Consider the following 19,482-nt stretch of genomic DNA (forward strand, 5'->3'; position numbering starts at 1 on the left):
TACTATTCAAAAGTATGAATAAATGTTTTATATTATGGCTTTGATTGAAATTCCTTTAAGAGGATCCATTAATAATTTAATTTAATTTATTATTATTTTTCACGAAAATATTAAGTTGGTGAGTAATTGTTTTCTCTGAAGATGCAAACAACCTGGGTCATTAACATCTGGGTTATAAATTTATAGTGCTTGCTATGAACATTAATAATAATAAATTAATCGAATTAAAAAAATAAATTATTAAAAAAAATCACATTTTTTATTAACCTGATGATTTTTATCTGTTTTTAATTATAATTTATAAACTACATTATTATCATAACTGTTATAATTGGGTAAAAATTATTGGATTTCCAATTCATCAAGGATTAAAGATCCTTTTCAGGTGAGGGTGAGCCCTAAATTCACATAAAATCACTTTATGGCGTCAGGTTTTAACTAACAAAGGTCCACACCATTTTCTCATGAACACGCGGTGAAGGATTGACAGTTGTGAACTAGAACCATATATAATGTTAGTTATTGTTATAACAACTGTGAAATGGTCATCAAGTAACGGAGGTAACTTTTTTTTTGTCTACAGATCTCTCAATGTCAGATAGATAAATAATACAAAAGTCAATGATTTAGAATGGCCTAAGATGAGAAACAAAAACCGTCTACTTAGCTACAAAAAAAAAAGAAGGAAAAAAAAAGGACGTGGATAAAAACCAGAAGGACCTGTCAAGCGGACTAAAGGTGAACCACTTGTCGGATGGTTACAAAAGATCCTTTATCACTTTCCAGGAAAACGCAGTCTTTCAAACTCAGGTAAAGAGGAAAAGGTTTTCAGGTCAAGTAGGCCTAGGAATAATATAGTTAGAAAATAGAGACTACCATTCACCAATAACAAACCTCAATGAAATACTAACAAATATCCACAAACTACCGATTCATATATTTTTGTACCTGCACCTCTCCATTAATGAATTTATACAGCATGATATAATTGCGTAGTTGAAAACATGGAATATTTTATCAGAAAAAAACGACAATAAAATTTCTATATATTTAATAATAAAAAATTAACGCAAATACTTTCAATAATACTTAAATAACTTTTGGAAGGTTATTGATTGACCGTGGGAATAGTATATTACCCTTTTCATTTACTGTTTACGACCTTTAATTTTTCTTATATTTTACTTTTCATAGTATACCCCTGTTATTTTCCACTTATGTTTTTTTTTAATTTTTTTGTAACAATGTCAAGTGTTTGTATCTTTTTTAGACCTGACGAAGCCCTGCAACGTGGGGCGAAACGTTGGCTCAATAAACATAGTATACCCATTTACTAGTTCCACTCCTCACAATACAAACGGCTCACTCTGACTGACTTCCATCAAAACAGGTATGAATTCTGTCTCATCATTTGATTTTATTCTTTTCTTTTTACATCTCTTAATTTGTACTTTCTTTAATATTTCATCTCTTATTTTATCTCTTATCTATCTGTTACTATTACCCTTTTCATTTACTGTTTACAACCTTTAATTTTTTTTATTATATTTTACTTTGCATTGTATACCCCTGTTATTTTCCACTTCCATTTTTATACCTTTAATCTTCCCAAACAAATATTTTTAATTGGAAATGTCACTTTGACAGATGTGATTTTGTACGATAAAGATCAAACATACGAAATTAACAGTAAACAAAACTGTTAAATTTAATATTTAAAGTATAATATAAATTAAATTATTGTAGAATAATAGTATGCATTTATAAATGCACAATATTATTATATTGTTATTGCCGTTCAAGGCAAGAATTTCTTGAAGGTTTTGATTTTTCTCCAAACAAATAATTTTAGGGTAGTACAGTTTAAAAAAAAAATTACATAATTTTTATATCAATTCATAACGAGTAATAATTATAGCGTACTGTTGCATTAAAAGAGGTTTAAGATTACAGTTTGAAAATAGAAAAACGGCTTCCGAAGCTTTACTAGGAAAAATAAAAGAAGATAGGTGTAAAGAAGTAAAAAGGTATATATAATTAATAATGTCTTTCTGTAGTATATAACTTCTCAATGATCACTTTGTTGTAATCATGAAGCGACATTTATATACAATCTCAATATTAAAAACAAGATTGGTCGTAATATAGTTTCTCCACAGCAAATTATCCTCTGTACTTTTCGAAATTAGAATAAATGAAAACATATAGCTTGTTTGAAGTAATACTGTCATATCTGACAAAAAATATATCAAAATTATTTTGAATTTGACTTCCTAAGATGATACCAAGGATTGAGATTTATTTCTAACTTGGGTCGCCTTAAAGACTCAGTCCTGTCCCTTAGAGCTATCAGAAAGTAATCCCAGCCTACGGTACAATCAACAGAATATATCAAATACAAAATTTAAAAAAAAAAAAAAAAATTGAAAACAAAAATAATATGAATTTATTTATTTATATAAAAAAACAGGAATTTTTTTACGATGAATTTGAATATTCCTCCAAAAGAGTCAAAATAAATTCTGTTAAGTAATTTCCCAATAAGTCGCTTTTAATACCATGTCTTTTTTTTAGCTTTCTGGCATAAGAACAGAGATCCACATAATCTCTTTACATATAACAGAAAAACTGCTAACATGGCACCCTATTCATATTCCTAAATTACCGATTTTTTTTATATTTTCCCAATTCACGGTTAAACTTACCGATAATATCTTCTACCTTATCTACAGGATAATTCAATTCTACTATACTCCAGTTATGATGAACCCATAATTTCTTTCTTAATTATCTCTGAGTGAATAGATAAATGGATATTGGTGAATAAAAAGTTATTTCATTTAATTAGGAGAGATCTCCCCCAATCATATTCCATTTAAATAAAAAGTCTGTTCTCTACTAAATAATGCAAACTATTTTTTACTAATTATATAAAAGCTAATTAAGACATTTATACAGAGAAAATTATCAATGCTTTGAGGCGATTGAAAAGAATCACCAACCTGCGTAATACCAGTATTTTAGTTGTATAAAATAAAAAAGAAAAAAAACTTTAGCATGACAGTATAGAAGTATAATTTATTTTTTTATTAAAGCGAAAAGGATTAGGAGAAGTGCATAAGTTATGGTAGGGCACAAAACGGAAAGGAGGCTCGAAAACACGTAGGAAATATCTCTTGTCAGCAGTGGATACAAATTATGTCCAGGATTAACCGAAATATGGCGCCACACATCAAATATTTAAACACTGTTATTTTTAAACCTTTGTCACCTCTTGATTCGAAAAATATATATTTAAAACTTTCAGGATAACATAATTTATTAAAGAAACAAAAAAGAGGTATTTTATGTGGCAATAATGATGTGATAGAACTCCATTTAATTATGAAGAATAGTTAACTGCATGACAAACTTTACAATTGTTTACAATTAAGAATCTATATTATTTTTTATTAACATCAATTGATTAACAGGACGTATACAATCATTGAATGTTACAATGCATAATATTACCATTTTCATTTTGTACACATCAAGATATATCTATATTTTTAAAGGAAGCATTGCCTTTAATTTGTTAATAATGAAATGTTATTAATGAATTCAATAATTTATAAAATAAATATTTCTGAAAAATAGTTTATCATAAAAATTGTAACATTTCATACATTGCATTATAATTATTTATTAATTATAATCTATCCTAATTTCATAATACAATGGCAAAAAAAAAAGTTTTGAATTATTTCTGATTTACTAACTTTTCCATACATTATCTCCTAACAATGATTCTAATTATGAACTTTTTTTTTTTATTTCCTAAAATTGTAATTGTACAAATATAACCAAAGATGAATTGGAAGTTTGTTATAAAGTAAAGAAACATGTTATAAAATCTGTTACAGTAAGTGCATACAACTTACACTTGGAAGGTGAAAATTACAAACAATTTTTATTATACTGTTGCGATAAAAAATTGTATTTTAGGATTACTTCTTTTAAGGTCCGTAAAACGAATATCTATTTTGTTCCTGCTAAGAACACAACGGTTTTTAACTAACTATAACAAAGCAGTGTAAAAATAATTGTGAATGCCAGAGAACACGTTCCACTCTTTCAGATTTTTTTACATAACTTAAAAATTTTAAATGTTTAATTATTTCAAATAAACAAAATTAAAGATACTTTACAGGAAGCTAATTGAAACTTCAGCATTTAAGTCCTCTTAAGCCATTCCTATGAAGATAAAACCTAGTTGATAACTTCATTCTACATTGATATTCAGAGTTTAATAAAAAAGAAAAAAATGTAAAGTAAGTAAATGTATTTTTTTCCAGTGTTTTCAGAGATCACACAAATAAATTATAAAAGAAGAATAAATAAATTGCAGTAATAGTTAAATAATTAAAACCTTACGATAGAAAACAAAACGGCAATATCAATATATGTATTATAACGCTCCTCATAAAACATTTTGTCAAAAATTGAAGCTTTCAGATAAAAATTACCTAATATTTAATACAAGCTCACCATTTAAAACAATTAAATTAAAAAGTTGTTTCTTTTTTTCCACAACATTTTTCCAAAAATATGATAATTTTTATTGTTAGAAAATACTTCGTTAAAATAAAGTTAAGATAAATATATAATGCCAATTTTCAGTCAAAATAAGAAATGAGTCAAAATAAATATAAATATGTTAAGTCAATTTTCGATTGTAGTATATTTTTTATTTCCTGTTGACTTAGAAGATCTAGGCCGCCCGAAACAGCCTTCTCCACGCTTGCCTGTCTTGGGCTACTGCTTTCCAGTTTGCTACATGCTCTTTCGCATCTTTGTCAATTCTTTGTTATTAATTAAGTGATTTTGATAAGTAATGAATCAAAGTAAAGATAAAAAGTTAATATAAATTGTTAAGTCTATTTTCGTTCCCAATAAAATATGAGTTAAAATAAAACTCAAAAGTTAATATAAATGTATAATGTCAATTTTCGAACATAATAAATGATAAATTTAACAAAAAAAAAAAAAAACGGAAGATAACTAAGACATATCTATATTTTTTAAATACCTTAATAAGTTTCTCTTTTCTTTTAATTTGATATATTTTTAAGTCAATCGCAGAATATATATTATATAAGACTGAACAGCGATGGGTCTTATAACACATATACCAAGCTCTAAGAATATCGGAGGATGAGACAACCTTGACGAAGGACCGCAAGCGCTGACCGAAACGTAGTCGTCATAATTAGTCTCGCTCCTCGCAAGAAAAAAAACAGCCTCTTAAGATATTTCTACCAACTCTTAATTCTTGAGACAGTTAGTTAAATCAAAACTAACATCCAGTGAGTTTGAAATATACCCTTTTGAAAAAAAAAAAAATGTAACGAATCTCCAAAGCAAATCCTTCGGGATAAGTAGCATTGCTATTAAAAAGCTCTTCTATATCGAGAGGCAACTTCTTATGTTACAACACGCAATAAGTAATATTGTAATATATCAAGTAAAATGTTCATGATATAAAAATATTAATTTATAAATATTAAAAAACATATACATTAGAAAAATGAATTAATATATGATACTTCCATGAACTTAGTCAAATAGTAAAATATTTTTTTTGTTAAAAAAATTATATTTTTTCACATTTTTCATATTAATTGTTTAATAAATTGATGGTTAGATTAATTTTAACTAAGAAATAAAGCACAATTACTGTAAAATTGTAACAGCAATAATATTCTTAATTTTCTACTTTCTATATATTACAATATATACAACTTCCATTAATTCATATATAATAATGAGAAAAATCATCAACGATTTCTTTACTGTTTGTTGTCGCTCTTATATTCCTCTGTCAGTCACTCATATGTCCATGTGCCGAGCACATGATTACATGGTTGGTAAAAATTAATTATTACTATTTTTAAGAAGTGAGTGAAATTTTATAATTAAAGTTTTTATTTTCATTTAACCTGATAAAGTATTTTCGTAAGTATAATGTAATCTCGCTGATCCGAACTTCAGTACTCCGAAGGCGTAAAGTTGATTTTTTTTTTTTTAAATCAACAGGCAAAACATTTTTCTTTTCTACCATACAGCTCTAGTCTCGTATGTTGCACAACAATAAGAAATCCTTACCACATTGAAAAATTTAAATCTCAAAGGTGTTATTCATATAGGCTGTTCAGTCGGACCATACGCAATGGAATCCATTGTTGAGGAAAGAGAACATCCATGAAGTTTCAACAGACAACAATGACGAAGCCACCCGACAAATGATATCGACCTTGATTAAAAAAAATAAATTCTGGCGCTTCAGTGAGAAATGCAGATGTTGATGAATGGGTTGAAGGTCGTGAGGGGAATGAGTTCACATTTAAAACTGATCCGGAAATCGTACAGAGTGTAAGAGAAGTATCTACTAATGAAGAAGAAGAAGGTGAAAGACAAGTTGAGGTACCAATGACAATAAAGCAGAGAATTAAATACTATGGCAGCTAGTCCTTCTCACAACATCTGAGAGAAGAAGCAGGGAAAAAGTTTCTCCAAACCAAAATGATAGATTTCTTCATAAGAGATTAATTTTTTAAAAAACTTTCAACTGTCAAATTTCCAAATAAATAAGAATTACTATTTACTATTTCTATTACTATTTCGGATTAACGAAATTAGACTGTAGTGGTTTTGTTCAGAATCTGAACAATTATAAATATCACCATACAAAATGATTCTGCATATAATAATTTATATTAATTTCCTCCAACGTAATCGGATCAATAGATATCTGTTTGGACTTGGTGCTATCTGGTGGCTCCTGTGTAATCGGTTCATTAGATATCTGTTTGGACTTTGTTCCAACAGGCTGCCACGGGGATGAAGCTATCATGAAATATTGATATGCACGGCTTGACATAGCTCTGATGAAATGATCTAATTCACATTATATCTTGTAATTAACTACGAGTATTTCGGGATTTAGTCGATTTAGACATATTGGGAAAGATTTTCAGAGAACCATTAATTTTTAAAGTATATATTTGTAAAGGTTTGGTTTTTTTTTTTATTGTTTATAATAATTTAATGGGGAACAAATCATTCATCTATTAGATAAATAATACTTTTTTGTTTGTAGTCATTTCATTCAAAATTTAGTATCGTACGCTGTTCTTACTTGTGTCTTCACTGACGTAGTTGTAAATTGATTGTTCTATATATGTTTCGTTTTATTTCCCTCGAAGTTGGAACTTGCTCTCACATCTGTCTGTTTCATTGTTTGCACGTTCCCAAATTAGAACACTAATTGCTTTATCCTCTAATTATAATCTTGATGTGAGCTCTTCAATGTCAAGTGCTCCTCTTGCTAGGAATCTTGCAATAGTATATTTGGCTTTTCATGTTCATTCATGGATCTTGTTGCAATATTTTTTACTTTATAAAGAAAACAAATAAATCCATAATAAGATGATACATGTTGAAAAATATCAAAGGATAATAATGCTCAATCAGCCTAATTTTGAAATTAATTTATAAAAAAATTAATAATATAAAGATTACATTTGATAATGATTTATGATCCTATATTTATTTATTTTTTAATGATTTGTAGAATTAAATAGTCTATGGTTACAAAACAGAGGAGACAGGGATCCGGTTGATGGTAATTCTACTTCAATTATAACATCACCCATAAATAATATTAGCCAGGAAAAAAAAAAAAGAGTAGAACGAAATTCATGATGAATCTTTATAAACAAAGAGCCAACAAATCCATAAGAATCAAACCATAATAATCGCGATATTAGTTAAAGATTTAATTAACATACCTAAAAATATGACATAGTTAAAAAACTCTGCTGAAATAATTTGCAGCATTTTTTAAAAATTTGTTTTCAATGATTATATCGAAAATCGTCGATTAGAAAATATATATTTGCTAAGAATTTTGATGATAATTCTTATTTACTACATAAAAAATGTTATACGTAATCAGACCTATTCGGACAAACGGAATTGAGGTTTGGTGCTCCATCGAATTCCTCTCGCATCAAATCTTTACAATCCAAAATCTTTCATGTTCCTTATTGCGTCCAAATAAACTCATCCATAAAGACCTCAACATCCCATTCGTTGCAGATTTGGCCAAAAACCTCCTTTCATTAAAAAATCCTTACCCAACCAAACACATTATTATAATGCGCCGAAGCGTCAATGAAAGTTCAATGAATAAATAAATAATAAAAAAAACATTTTGTTCTTTATCATAATTAAGAAACAAGAATTGGCGAAATGATCAGGTAATACAGTAAAAATATTTACAGTCAATATCAGATTCTCGCACGTTTATAGAAGTGAGCGATTTTTGGCGCAGTGGTTTAAAAGAAATAAAGTAAAAACTAAACAAAACAAAGCAAGTAAATCGATATTTTTATTAAAAATAAATATGAGTTACAATTTTTTTTTTATATAAAAATCATAAAATAAAGCCGATTACGTTAGTTCCTCTAAAATCCTATTTATTTGTTTTTGTTTAAAAAACATAAGGTTTTAGAGGAACGTTTCTGGAGTGAGTATTTAAAAAATGCTGAAGATAGTACCAGCACTTTTGAAGATATAAGGACTTGAATGTTGCAAGTACAGTTTGAACTTCAAAAACGGTCTACCTTAGCATTTTTTAGTATATTTCATTTATTTTACATTATTATTTATTACAATAAGTAATAGTTGGTGATTAATAATACTTTTCGTGCCAATTAATGTTAATTAGTTATGCGATAAGGTGCATGAACGTATGAATATGAAGGCGCCCTGGTTCGCTGCTTCGAGAACCTTCTTGCCTCGTTTGTTGGAAAGTTTCCTAATTGGTTATAACATCATTTCTCTTCTGATCCTTTCTATATCGAGCCAGCAAGCATTATTTTGATTAAAATAAACACATTTATTTTATGGTTTTATGTGACGGGAAATGATATTGGAAGCCATAGTAAATCGAATGCGTCTATGACGTTAATCACATAGGTACAAGGTAGAGGTATAATAAATTTTTATCTTGGTTATGTAAGATAGCAGCGTAAATTATTAGTATAAAAGTTTATGGCCTTTCCATAAGACGCCAGTAACACTATTAACGCCAACATATTATGTCTGGATTAATATGATATCTTGACGTTGAAAATATTCATTTTTTTTTTTTTTATTAAGGTTTTAGCAAATTCGTCTTATTTATTTATTTTTATGTCTCGTAGATCTGAAGTTATTCCTCAAAAATTAGAGCTCTCCCTTTCCATAAAGAACTGATCCTGTTTCCTAGTTTGGCTAACTAAATTTATCTTTATAGAAAATTAGAAGGAATTGTGATTTTTTTCTGATACTTCTTAAGTGAGCCCACTTAATTGTGAAAAAAGTATCCATTCAACATTAGTTTAAGAATATATTAGGGCCAGAAGCACCATTATGATCCCACTGTCTCTATTGGCTTCGGGAACTTCTGTCTATTGATAGACTGAATATATTTTGGTGCTTATATGTTGATAATAATAAAAAGGGGTTGACATGACCCAAAGCGTTGAACAGAATATAATTATCTGCCCAGTCGGATTTGAACCCGGGTCTTTAGTAAAATTAGTAGAATTGTGCCTTGCCACAGAGCCACCGCTCTCCCATTATATGTTCATAAACAATTACAATTTTTTTTTTTTATGTGAGTCTTGTCATAACCTTTTCTCTCAACTCTTAGCAAATATTTTTCTAATGGTAAGATTTTCATGAACACTTTAATTCAACCTGGAGGGAATGTTGTGGTGCGCATACATTAAAAACACCCCTAAACGGATAAAATTTAATGGCAAGAGAGATAAGTGTAAACCCACAAAGGCACATTTTTAACACCAACATCTGGAGTGCCTGTAGAGGAGTACAAGACCTTTAACACCGCGAAAAAAAGATTCTCAGGGGACGCACTTTTAAATTAAATTCACTAATTTTGCCAAGAAAACAACCCCATAAATCGAATACTGGTTTATTAGATCCCAAAATCATGTTCTAGGAGTTGTGAAACAGATTCGAAATGCACCCCAACGATCTATGATTCAGTGAAACGCCTATCATCGAGCATAGATATATTAGGGGTATTCATGATCTTTGGTTTAACATGTTAAAGCGTGTTAAATGGAAAAACTCATGTTAAATCGAAAAAAATTGCCTTCTTTTACCAGGGGTATTCATGATCTTTGGTTTAACATGTTAAAGCGTGTTAAATGGAAAAACTCATGTTAAATCGAAAAAAATTGCCTTCTTTTACCGTGGTAAAACGAAATAACATGGTATTCATATCCCTGTTATTAAACCAAAATGGATAATTTTAATGATACATTTGAGAAAAAAAACAGAAGAGGTAATAAGGAACAGATTGTAATAACTAGGCATGTTGTAATAAATTACTTAAATCAAAACTGAAGTAAACAATAACATGAGGCTCTGGAAGGAAGGTTATAAACATAAAGGCTTATAAAACAAGTTGCTGAGAAAATCCGCTAGGGGCTCTTATGCATTTAACGTTTAACATGACTTCAAATAGGGCTGCTCACAATCTTATAGTTATAACATTTAACATGGTAAAACATTTTACATTTAACACAACATCATGAATACCCCTATTACAGTAGCATCCATCCCTTGTCCGGCTCTAGGTGCGATACATTTTAATTAATGAGGTAAAAGAAAGAAATGAGACAATTACATGGAGAAGAGACGAATTTCAAGTTAGATTCTTCACGCTCCTCGGGAACATAAGTTGGGCCCCTGTTTTAAAGTCCAGAAATGTGTTTTTAAGATAGCGCATGAATTAGACACGGATCAAATTCCATTCTCAGGTTGGCTACCAGGGGATACCTATCACATAATGTTCCGTTCTTGCCCTTACCTAACCTGAAAACACTACTAAACATGAATACTAATCAGAGAAAGAGGGTATTAGGCAGATATAGGTCTTTTGCATTAACTCAGGAGTGCTCAAAGTAAACTTTAATACTTCCTGGGCAATGCTGTGATAAGATTTGTCTAAGTGAGTTTCCATAGCAGAATCTTAACTGTAAAACTAAAGCGATATTTTCCAATGGGACTACGTAATTATTCATTACGTAAACTGTTACTTAAAGATAGATATTATGTTGTATGCGCAGTAACCAAAGGTATGTGTAGACTTTCGGGACTATACTATATTGTTTATACCAATTGTCTATTTCGAAGGAAACCAATCTCGTAGGGGCAAACTAGTTCACAAATATTATCCAAAACATTTTGTTTATGGAATAAAATAATTTAAAATTTCAATTGTTGGTCAGTTAAAAAGTCAATATTTACCAGAGCATGATTATATTTTATTAATAAAGATACAGAAATTTTCATGTTTGACGCTATCACTAATTGAATAGGAGTTCCATTAATCATTGTTTAAATAGTTTTATGAAATAATAAAATTGTATTGAGAATAGGAAACTATTTCATGATACAATAGCAGTAAAATCTATACCGAGTCCATTCATGCAACTTAATAAAGGTAGCTCATTCACACAAATATATAAGAATTCAATGAAGAATCTAGTAAACATAGAGCGAGATCAAACCCGATTCGGCCATTAGTATCGGAACAATGGCTCATTGAATCTTATCAACACAAATAAAACTTTAGTATTACATTGAAAACTGTTCTCAACATTAAATCTGATAAAATCATATCACAATATTGATTTGCAGAAATGTCAAAATGTTAGTTGTGTCTATGTGTGTGTATGCTCCATATGGCACTTTGTTCACAACAAACTGAATAGATGAAACCGACTTGAAAATTAATTTTGATTATAAACTTATAAACTTCCCATTTACGACTAGTTCTTAACTTCTTATCCTTAACAATATCTAATAATCCTCCTTGACGTCTGAAAAGAAGCTGGCTATGGGATCTTCTAATGTAAAGAAACGATTGAAGTATTGAGTTGTTTCTTCCCAAGATTACACATGATAATGAAACATTTAGCACATTTACTTAGTGAATTTTTTTATACAGTTGTAAATTTCAATATATAAATCTTAAAAATTCATTAGAAACATAAAATTAATAAAGAACCATATAAAGCCGGGTGATCACGAAATGACAAAAACGGATAATTAAATTTTATTATCTCTTGTGTCCTCAAGACATGACTTTAATTACTACCTGGAATGGTTAGCACAATTATTTCTTGCAGTACCTTCATTAATATTAATCAGATAAAGATTTTATAGGTTTTATTTTTCTTTTTTGTACGATTAGTATCTATTAACGTACAATTTAATTATCTTTCAAACGAGCAGCTGGAATGTTCCGAAGTATTAGATAATTCAATGCGATAACCGTAACCCTTTCGGGACTATGGGACATAGCAAATTACTTTTAAAACTATTATACAAAATAGACGGACTAATACTGGTCCGAATAAAATGATTTTTCTTGTTTGGTACAGGCTTTAAAAATCTTTCAAATAAATACAGGAAATAATCCTGTCACAGACAGATCAATCACCAAATTAAATGCTCTTTTAGTTCCCAGGTAGCCTTAAAATGGACATATCCGTTAAAGACAGCACATCCAAAATTTGACCCGATGATCAGTTATAACAAAATATTCTCCTTAACTAGGTTATAAGGAAAATTAAAAAAAAAAAAAAATAATAATGAGAAATAAAAGTTAAGATGAATGCAATAATTAAAAATACTACAAAATTTTCATATTTCAAGTACGTTCTAAAGTACAATTAGGCAGATTATTTTTACTATTTACACAATTCTTATTTTTAACAAACTTCATAGCAAAATGTTTTTAATTATATAGCGAATTTAATTACAGCGAAATAGAATTTAGTTATAGCTAAGCTAAAATCACTTAAAAATTTATGTATAAAGCAAATAAAAATTATTTTGATAAAAATGAAAAAAAAAAGTTATGGATTGTAGACGCTTTAACGATCAAAATTTAAGTAATTTGTTTAAAAACTGGGAAAATAAAAATATATTTTTTCAAATTCGATGCTACGGAAAAGTGTTATATATAAATGCTTAATTATAAAATTATAAATGCACTTCTATATTAGTTTTTTCTATTTATTTATAATTTATATTAATAAAAATAAACATAAGTTATATTACAAATGGTAAGTCACTCTTAGCCTCAAGATATATATTATCCGTTAAACTATACAAATATTTGTTAAAAATTGGAGAAGATGGTCGGGGGCGAAGTCGGCAAAAAAAAAACAAAAAAAAACATAAATAAACAAAAAATTTTTATTTATGCCAACCTGAGTTTCAGGTTTTCATCAGGGCTAGAGAACAAAAGACATAACAACCATAATTTAAAGAAAAATAAAATTGAAAAGAAATAGTACACTAACAAATTTGGAACTATACAAAATTCTATAGCCCTGATGTAGACCTGAAACTCAGGTCGAAATGTCGGCAGAAATAAAATTTTTTTTTTAACTTTTTTATTTTTTTTTTTTTTCTGACTGCACCCCCAACCATCTTCTGTCATCCCGACCTAGGTCAACTGTCAACACCTCATTAAATAAAAATGTCTGAAAAGTATTTCTAGAAACATAATTAATATGAAGAAAGTACAATAAAAATGCAACACATACTGTTTTTGAATATTTGTTGAGTTTATTCATTAATAAATCCCTGAAAGATATCCCATAATATACTAATATTATTAAGTATCCGATTTTTTTTTTTTTTATTAGTTCCAACAGTTTATATACAATTTTACTAACATAATAATGATTTATCATTACTATTATTAGAAGGGAACCCACTGACAATACATCATTACAAAAGGGCTTTCAGAAAAACCCAACCTAGCCCAAAATAATGGTTAGGTCAGTAGCCAGGTAGACCTTTCCTTTCCAATACGGTCCTGCCTTTCCCTTTAGGGTTCACAGTCCCTAAGCCACCTGTTGCTAAATCTGACACAGGATCTTGAAAGTCCAGTGTCTAACCAATGAATAAGCAAATCCAAAAATAGTACGGGCGGCCAAGCAGGAAAGCATGAAATATTTTAGGAAAAGAGTAAAATATTTCATGTTTTAAAATACTTTTAAGTTTTAGCTCTTGAAAAAGGGGGAATCCGTAGAAAATAAATACCATAAAGGTGCTGTTATACAAAATGGCAGCCAATTCAATTATCGAAAAAATTATTTAATTAATTTTTCACAGAAATTGTAAGTAATTTTCGGTTTTAAAAGAATTCAATCGTTACCTATATCATAAACTCGTACAATAAGTGCAGACGAAAAATAATTCTGTAAAAAAACAAAAAAAAAAACTCACTCAGTTTTCATCCAGTACTCAATAGATTTTAAGATACCAACTGCATAAAAGCAATTATTAGCACTTTTTAAAAGTACAGTAAACTTGCTAATCTTTAAGCTCCAATAAATCCCTTCCCACATTCTTTCAGAACCCAAAAAGAGAGTTTTTCAAAAATTATTATTTTTTAACCAAATAAACAAAATAATAAAAAATCAAAATAAACATTTTGTGAATTTCTTTTGGTGATTATCCATAAAATCGCAAATATTCATGAACTTCTTGATGGTGCATATAACTAGCTTCAATTTAAGTGCTAATATTGGAGGAAGATAGTCCGGATGGCGGTCAATAAAGGTAACACAACAGTAAAAGAAAACTATTCATTGTTAAGCAACGTTTCGCCAAATTGGTAACAGAACATCATTCTTATCAGCCCTGTAAAGTTGGTTAACAATAAATAGTTTTCTTTTACTATTTTGATAGCTTTATTGTCCTCCACCCGGATCTGGATCTTCCTGCAATCTACTTCATACGGTCAACTACCTACTTCCAATTTGAGTGCAAATAGACATCCTGTACATCAGGAATATAATTATAGTAAAACCAGATTTTTTTTTTAACCCAAATCACGAAAAATCAATCTTTTCTTCAAATGATTTCATCAATTAAAAATATTTAACAAGAAGTACTGCGGTACAATGGATGAATTCCTCTGTATACTACATTTGTATATTCAAACCAGAAGTAAGCAAGTCTGAGTAATTTAATAATTCTTATATAAGACATTCTATATGAACAAATACTATTATCACTATCCGAAATTAAATCTGTGTAAGATTTTTCCAATTTGTGCCTAGTAACAGAACTCGTAGGACTAGGTATGGATCGAATTTTGGATAAATGTTACTTCTAGCAATAAAAGTTAATTTTGCAACAATTACCACGGATATTATTGACCATTGATTCCACTTTACATTTTTTTTTTTTTTTAAACTTTACTTCCAACTTTTTTTAGTTATGAGATATCGTAACGTTTTTAACATAGTGCACAAGATTCCACGAACATTAATCTACAGAGAAAATAAAAGGAACAATACTCAGAAGAGAAAGATATGCATTGTTACTAGTAACAGGTACATAACTGAGATGACGTAAATGCTAAGAGAATTTCAGAGACAATTGAGCATTAAAACAAATAATAAATTATGTACGGAATGCTAACGGCAAACATGAAAAAAACAGTGGCGTCATTTTTCACATTAATTCGATATTGACTAAATATAAATAAAAAATCTGGATTTTTTCGGTTGGCTACTTCTTTTAGTTCGAACTGTCAAAAAGTTGTTTTTATTTCTAATTTAATTTAAAGTAAAATACAGTTTCTCCAAACAGCTTGAATAGTGAAATAATTCTACTCGATAAAATCAAATGTGGGATAGATATATAAACAATAAATAAAAATATATAAATTAAGAGCTATTCTTTTGAACCTAGGGAATTTGGAGAAAGCAAAATTTAACTATTTTGAACCTTCCAAAATATTTAGCGAACAACAATCCATTTTTGATTTACATAATATATATTTTTGGGTATGAACATAATATAAATATCTGATGCATTCAGCCAAATCAACTACTGTTAAAGGGGTATATACAGTATAGCTCATTGATCTTTTGTGCTTGAATAAGTTTTTTTTTTTTTTAGCTTAACTTAGTGTATCCACTAAAATATATTTTTACTAGCTTTCAAAAAAGAGATGTTACGAGAAACTGATAATTTTCCAGATGTTAAAGGGTTTTCATACGAACAAACTTTTCTAAAACATATATGCTGTTTATTAATACAATTAATCTTAAAGCTTTAGGTCTATTACAACGAACACTTTTGACAGTCAAAAACTGTTTAAAGTATGCGTATCATTTTCTCATTCCGTAGCATGTAATGCACATACTTCTGATAGTCAAAGGTGGCCCTTGTAACAGACCTTTTATCCATAGTTGACAGATATTATTATTTTTTGGTGGGAATGAAGTATAATAAAATATACACATTTCGAGCGGGAGTGCTAAGGCTAGCTGAATACTAAGGCACTGTGCTACTAATTCTAAGGACTTGGGTTCGAATCCGGGTGCAGCAGATAATTATTTTGTTTCACTGTAGCCGTGAGCCCACCTTGTAGGTGCCCTTCCTCCTTCCTTACAAAGTACAACACCCCTGACCCTTCATGGGTTGTAGCGGTACGGATTTAATTTTTTCTCTTTATATACTTTTTGAATTGCAAAAAAAAAAAATTAAATTTTTGTATTCCTTTTTCTCAAAAATTCATTCTACATAAACACTTTAAGCAAAAGACAAGATCATAATTGTCAGAACTGCTTTAAAGCCAGTCTACAGGATGAAAACTGGCTGCTAAAGCACCAAAAGTACTCAATTTGGTAAAAAGGCATCGAGGGCAAAAACCATCCACATCAAAAAAATACAAAACAAAATAGATCTACCGGTTAAGAGGTAATATTGAAAAAATACACACACACAGACCACCTGCTGAAAATGTGTTTTTAGGACTCGGGCGGTTCAAAAACACGCATAAATCCCTAGACAATTGCATGTTAAAACTTTGATTCGATTAAAATAATCACCTAAGCTAGCTGGTAAGGAAAGGAATAAAATGACTATTATTCAACCAACTGAGAAATTACGGTGCATATCTAGTTTTCAAGCAAAATAAGGAAATTCATAATTATTTTTTTATTTATACTTACAACTGTATTTCCATAAAAATATATCTAATAAATTTGATGCTAGATTAAGGTTAGTAAAGAAACTATCCATTCGCAGCACTCTAACAACATTCAACGTCAGAAGGTCCAAAGGCCATCTCCTTTTCAGGCCTCAGAAGATAGTCAGGAATGGAAGAGGAAGCAAGATTAAAAACTAGTGGGTTTGGGTGGTTAGGGAGTTTATAATGGAAGGATTGATATCTGGTAAATTATTGACCATTAATAACCTTAAAATGCAACATTAAGTTCTTTAAAGATGATTTTACGAAAGATTTCCGATTGTAAGGATTTGATACGTGAGGAATTCGAAGGTTTAGTAGAGGCCTAAAGTTCAACTCCGTATGTCCAGATAGGCCTTATTATAGTCATGTAAATAATTTTTTTTAATGGATTGCAAGTTAAGACCGCTTGTCTAGTAAGTATTGTAATATGTGGAATCGACGAGCAGTTTCCTGTCTTTTCAGTCTAGTGGGAGGATTTTAAGTTAGTCGTTGGTCCAAATGTAGCCCAAGGTATCGGATCTGTTCGATAGGGGTAAGAGAAACATTATTAAAGGATACTGCAGAGCAGTCGTTAGGTTTACGACAAAAGAAAAATTAAAAATGTAAAGACTTTTTTCGTTAACCTTCACGAATCATCTGAAGTAAGAGCCTGATAACCGTTTGTTTAAAATGTCTGAACTAAACTCGAAGATAATTCATAAGATCTTTATTAATAAAATAGATATGTCCAAATTATAAATACTGTAGAAAATACATGTTAATGCACAATGAAAAAAGAATAACACTTTAAACTAAAACATCAAAAATGACATTTTTAGAAAAATATTTGTGGAATTCCAAGGATTTTTTTTTCTTCAAAAATTCTTATAAATTTATTTTTAGAAATAATTATAAAAAATTTAATTTAAAGTTAATGAATTGTCAAGGAACCCCCCACTATTCTTCTTCTTATTATTTTTTAAATTGTGGTACCTTGGTTATTTTTACCACCTTCCAAGCCATTTCTGGCATACATAAGAACTGAAGAGTTCTACGTTTAATTATGATACCAATGAATATGAAAAATATAAATAAATAAAGATAGTTTCTTAAAGTCAGAAACGATAATATGTACCATCTTAAGATGGTAAAAATAATACGTTCTTAGAATGATGGCTTTTGTTATATTTTATTTTTGTTTCATGTTTGTGGTGTCAATTCAAAACCAATTTGCATAAAATATGACTTATAAAAATTAATAAATAAAATAAAAAATAAAAACATAATATGAACTTTCTCATCAACTGATAACACGGTTAATAATTTTTCACAAATTCAACGAAATTTTCAATGCAATTATATTTATATCACTATTCAATATAAAAAATATATATAATCAATAACAAGACCAATGTAATTGCTAAATTGATACACCCCACGACCTTTAATGATTCATCATACCGAGTATTGCTTCTATCAGTACAGGAAGTGATTAATAGAAATAATTAATCTTTGAGAATATTGAACAATTAATAGATACGACAAATAATTTTACACAAATATCATGGAATGTTAATACTAAATTAAACAATTATGTCGACAGTAAATGAGATTGAACAGATAGGTTGGATGATAAAATCCAATTCATGAGAAATTTAAATATATGTATACATTTCTACTCTTCAATACTGAAAGTGTTTGTTTTATTTTTTAAAGATAATACACTTTATTGGACAAAAAATCAATTATAATTTTAGGTTGACTACCTTAAGGGTTTGATATAAATAAAAGTATACTTTCACAGGAACTTAGTAATTGTAATATTTAAAATATTTTAAATAAATAAAAACAAAGACATATTTCAAATTATTTTAAAACTTATGGAACAATTTTCAGAAGACTTATGAACTCAAGCTACAATTAATACACAAGATTAATTATTCAAATTGATGATTCCGCACTAAGTTGAAAAAAAAAAACAGTACATACTTTATCAAAATTTAAACTAATGTATTATTTTTTTAATATAAATTAATCAAAAATAAATTTGCATTGTTATAATTATTTTGGGAAGAATTAGGCATAAAATATAAAAATAATTCTGTATTTATACAGCTTGTTGCAAGAACAACAAATATCAATAATATCAACACAACAAATATCTAAAAAGATTTGAAACTTTCCCAAATTGAATGGCATATTTTATTACTATTTATCTTCAAAGTATAATAGCGACAATATTTCTCTAAAGTGAGAAATTTGGATACTAATTGTTTTTACACTAAGCTAGAGAATTGTTCGTTCAACAGACATAGCATAGATAATGATAATTTAGGAAGAATATGAAATTATATAATCATTAAATATATCAG

The 19,482-nt window shown here is 28.8% G+C and overlaps 1 long non-coding RNA gene across 2 annotated transcripts; it reads left to right on the top strand.

Annotated features, from left to right (window-relative positions):
* Positions 1-336: 336 nt before the first annotated feature.
* Positions 337-6,617, top strand: LOC136797170 (uncharacterized). Of its 2 annotated transcripts, XR_010845010.1 has the most exons (4): positions 337-810; positions 1,271-1,390; positions 1,954-2,027; positions 6,189-6,617. It is a non-coding gene; the product is annotated as an uncharacterized lncRNA (long non-coding RNA). The 2 variants fall into 2 exon arrangements; XR_010845007.1 differs by lacking the exon at positions 1,954-2,027.
* The last annotated feature ends 12,865 nt before the right edge of the window (positions 6,618-19,482 follow it).

The sequence above is a fragment of the Halyomorpha halys genome, unplaced genomic scaffold (genome assembly GCF_000696795.3).
Source record: "Halyomorpha halys isolate HHAL.00 unplaced genomic scaffold, Hhal_1.1 Scaffold1220.1, whole genome shotgun sequence".
Classification (NCBI taxonomy): domain Eukaryota; kingdom Metazoa; phylum Arthropoda; class Insecta; order Hemiptera; family Pentatomidae; genus Halyomorpha; species Halyomorpha halys.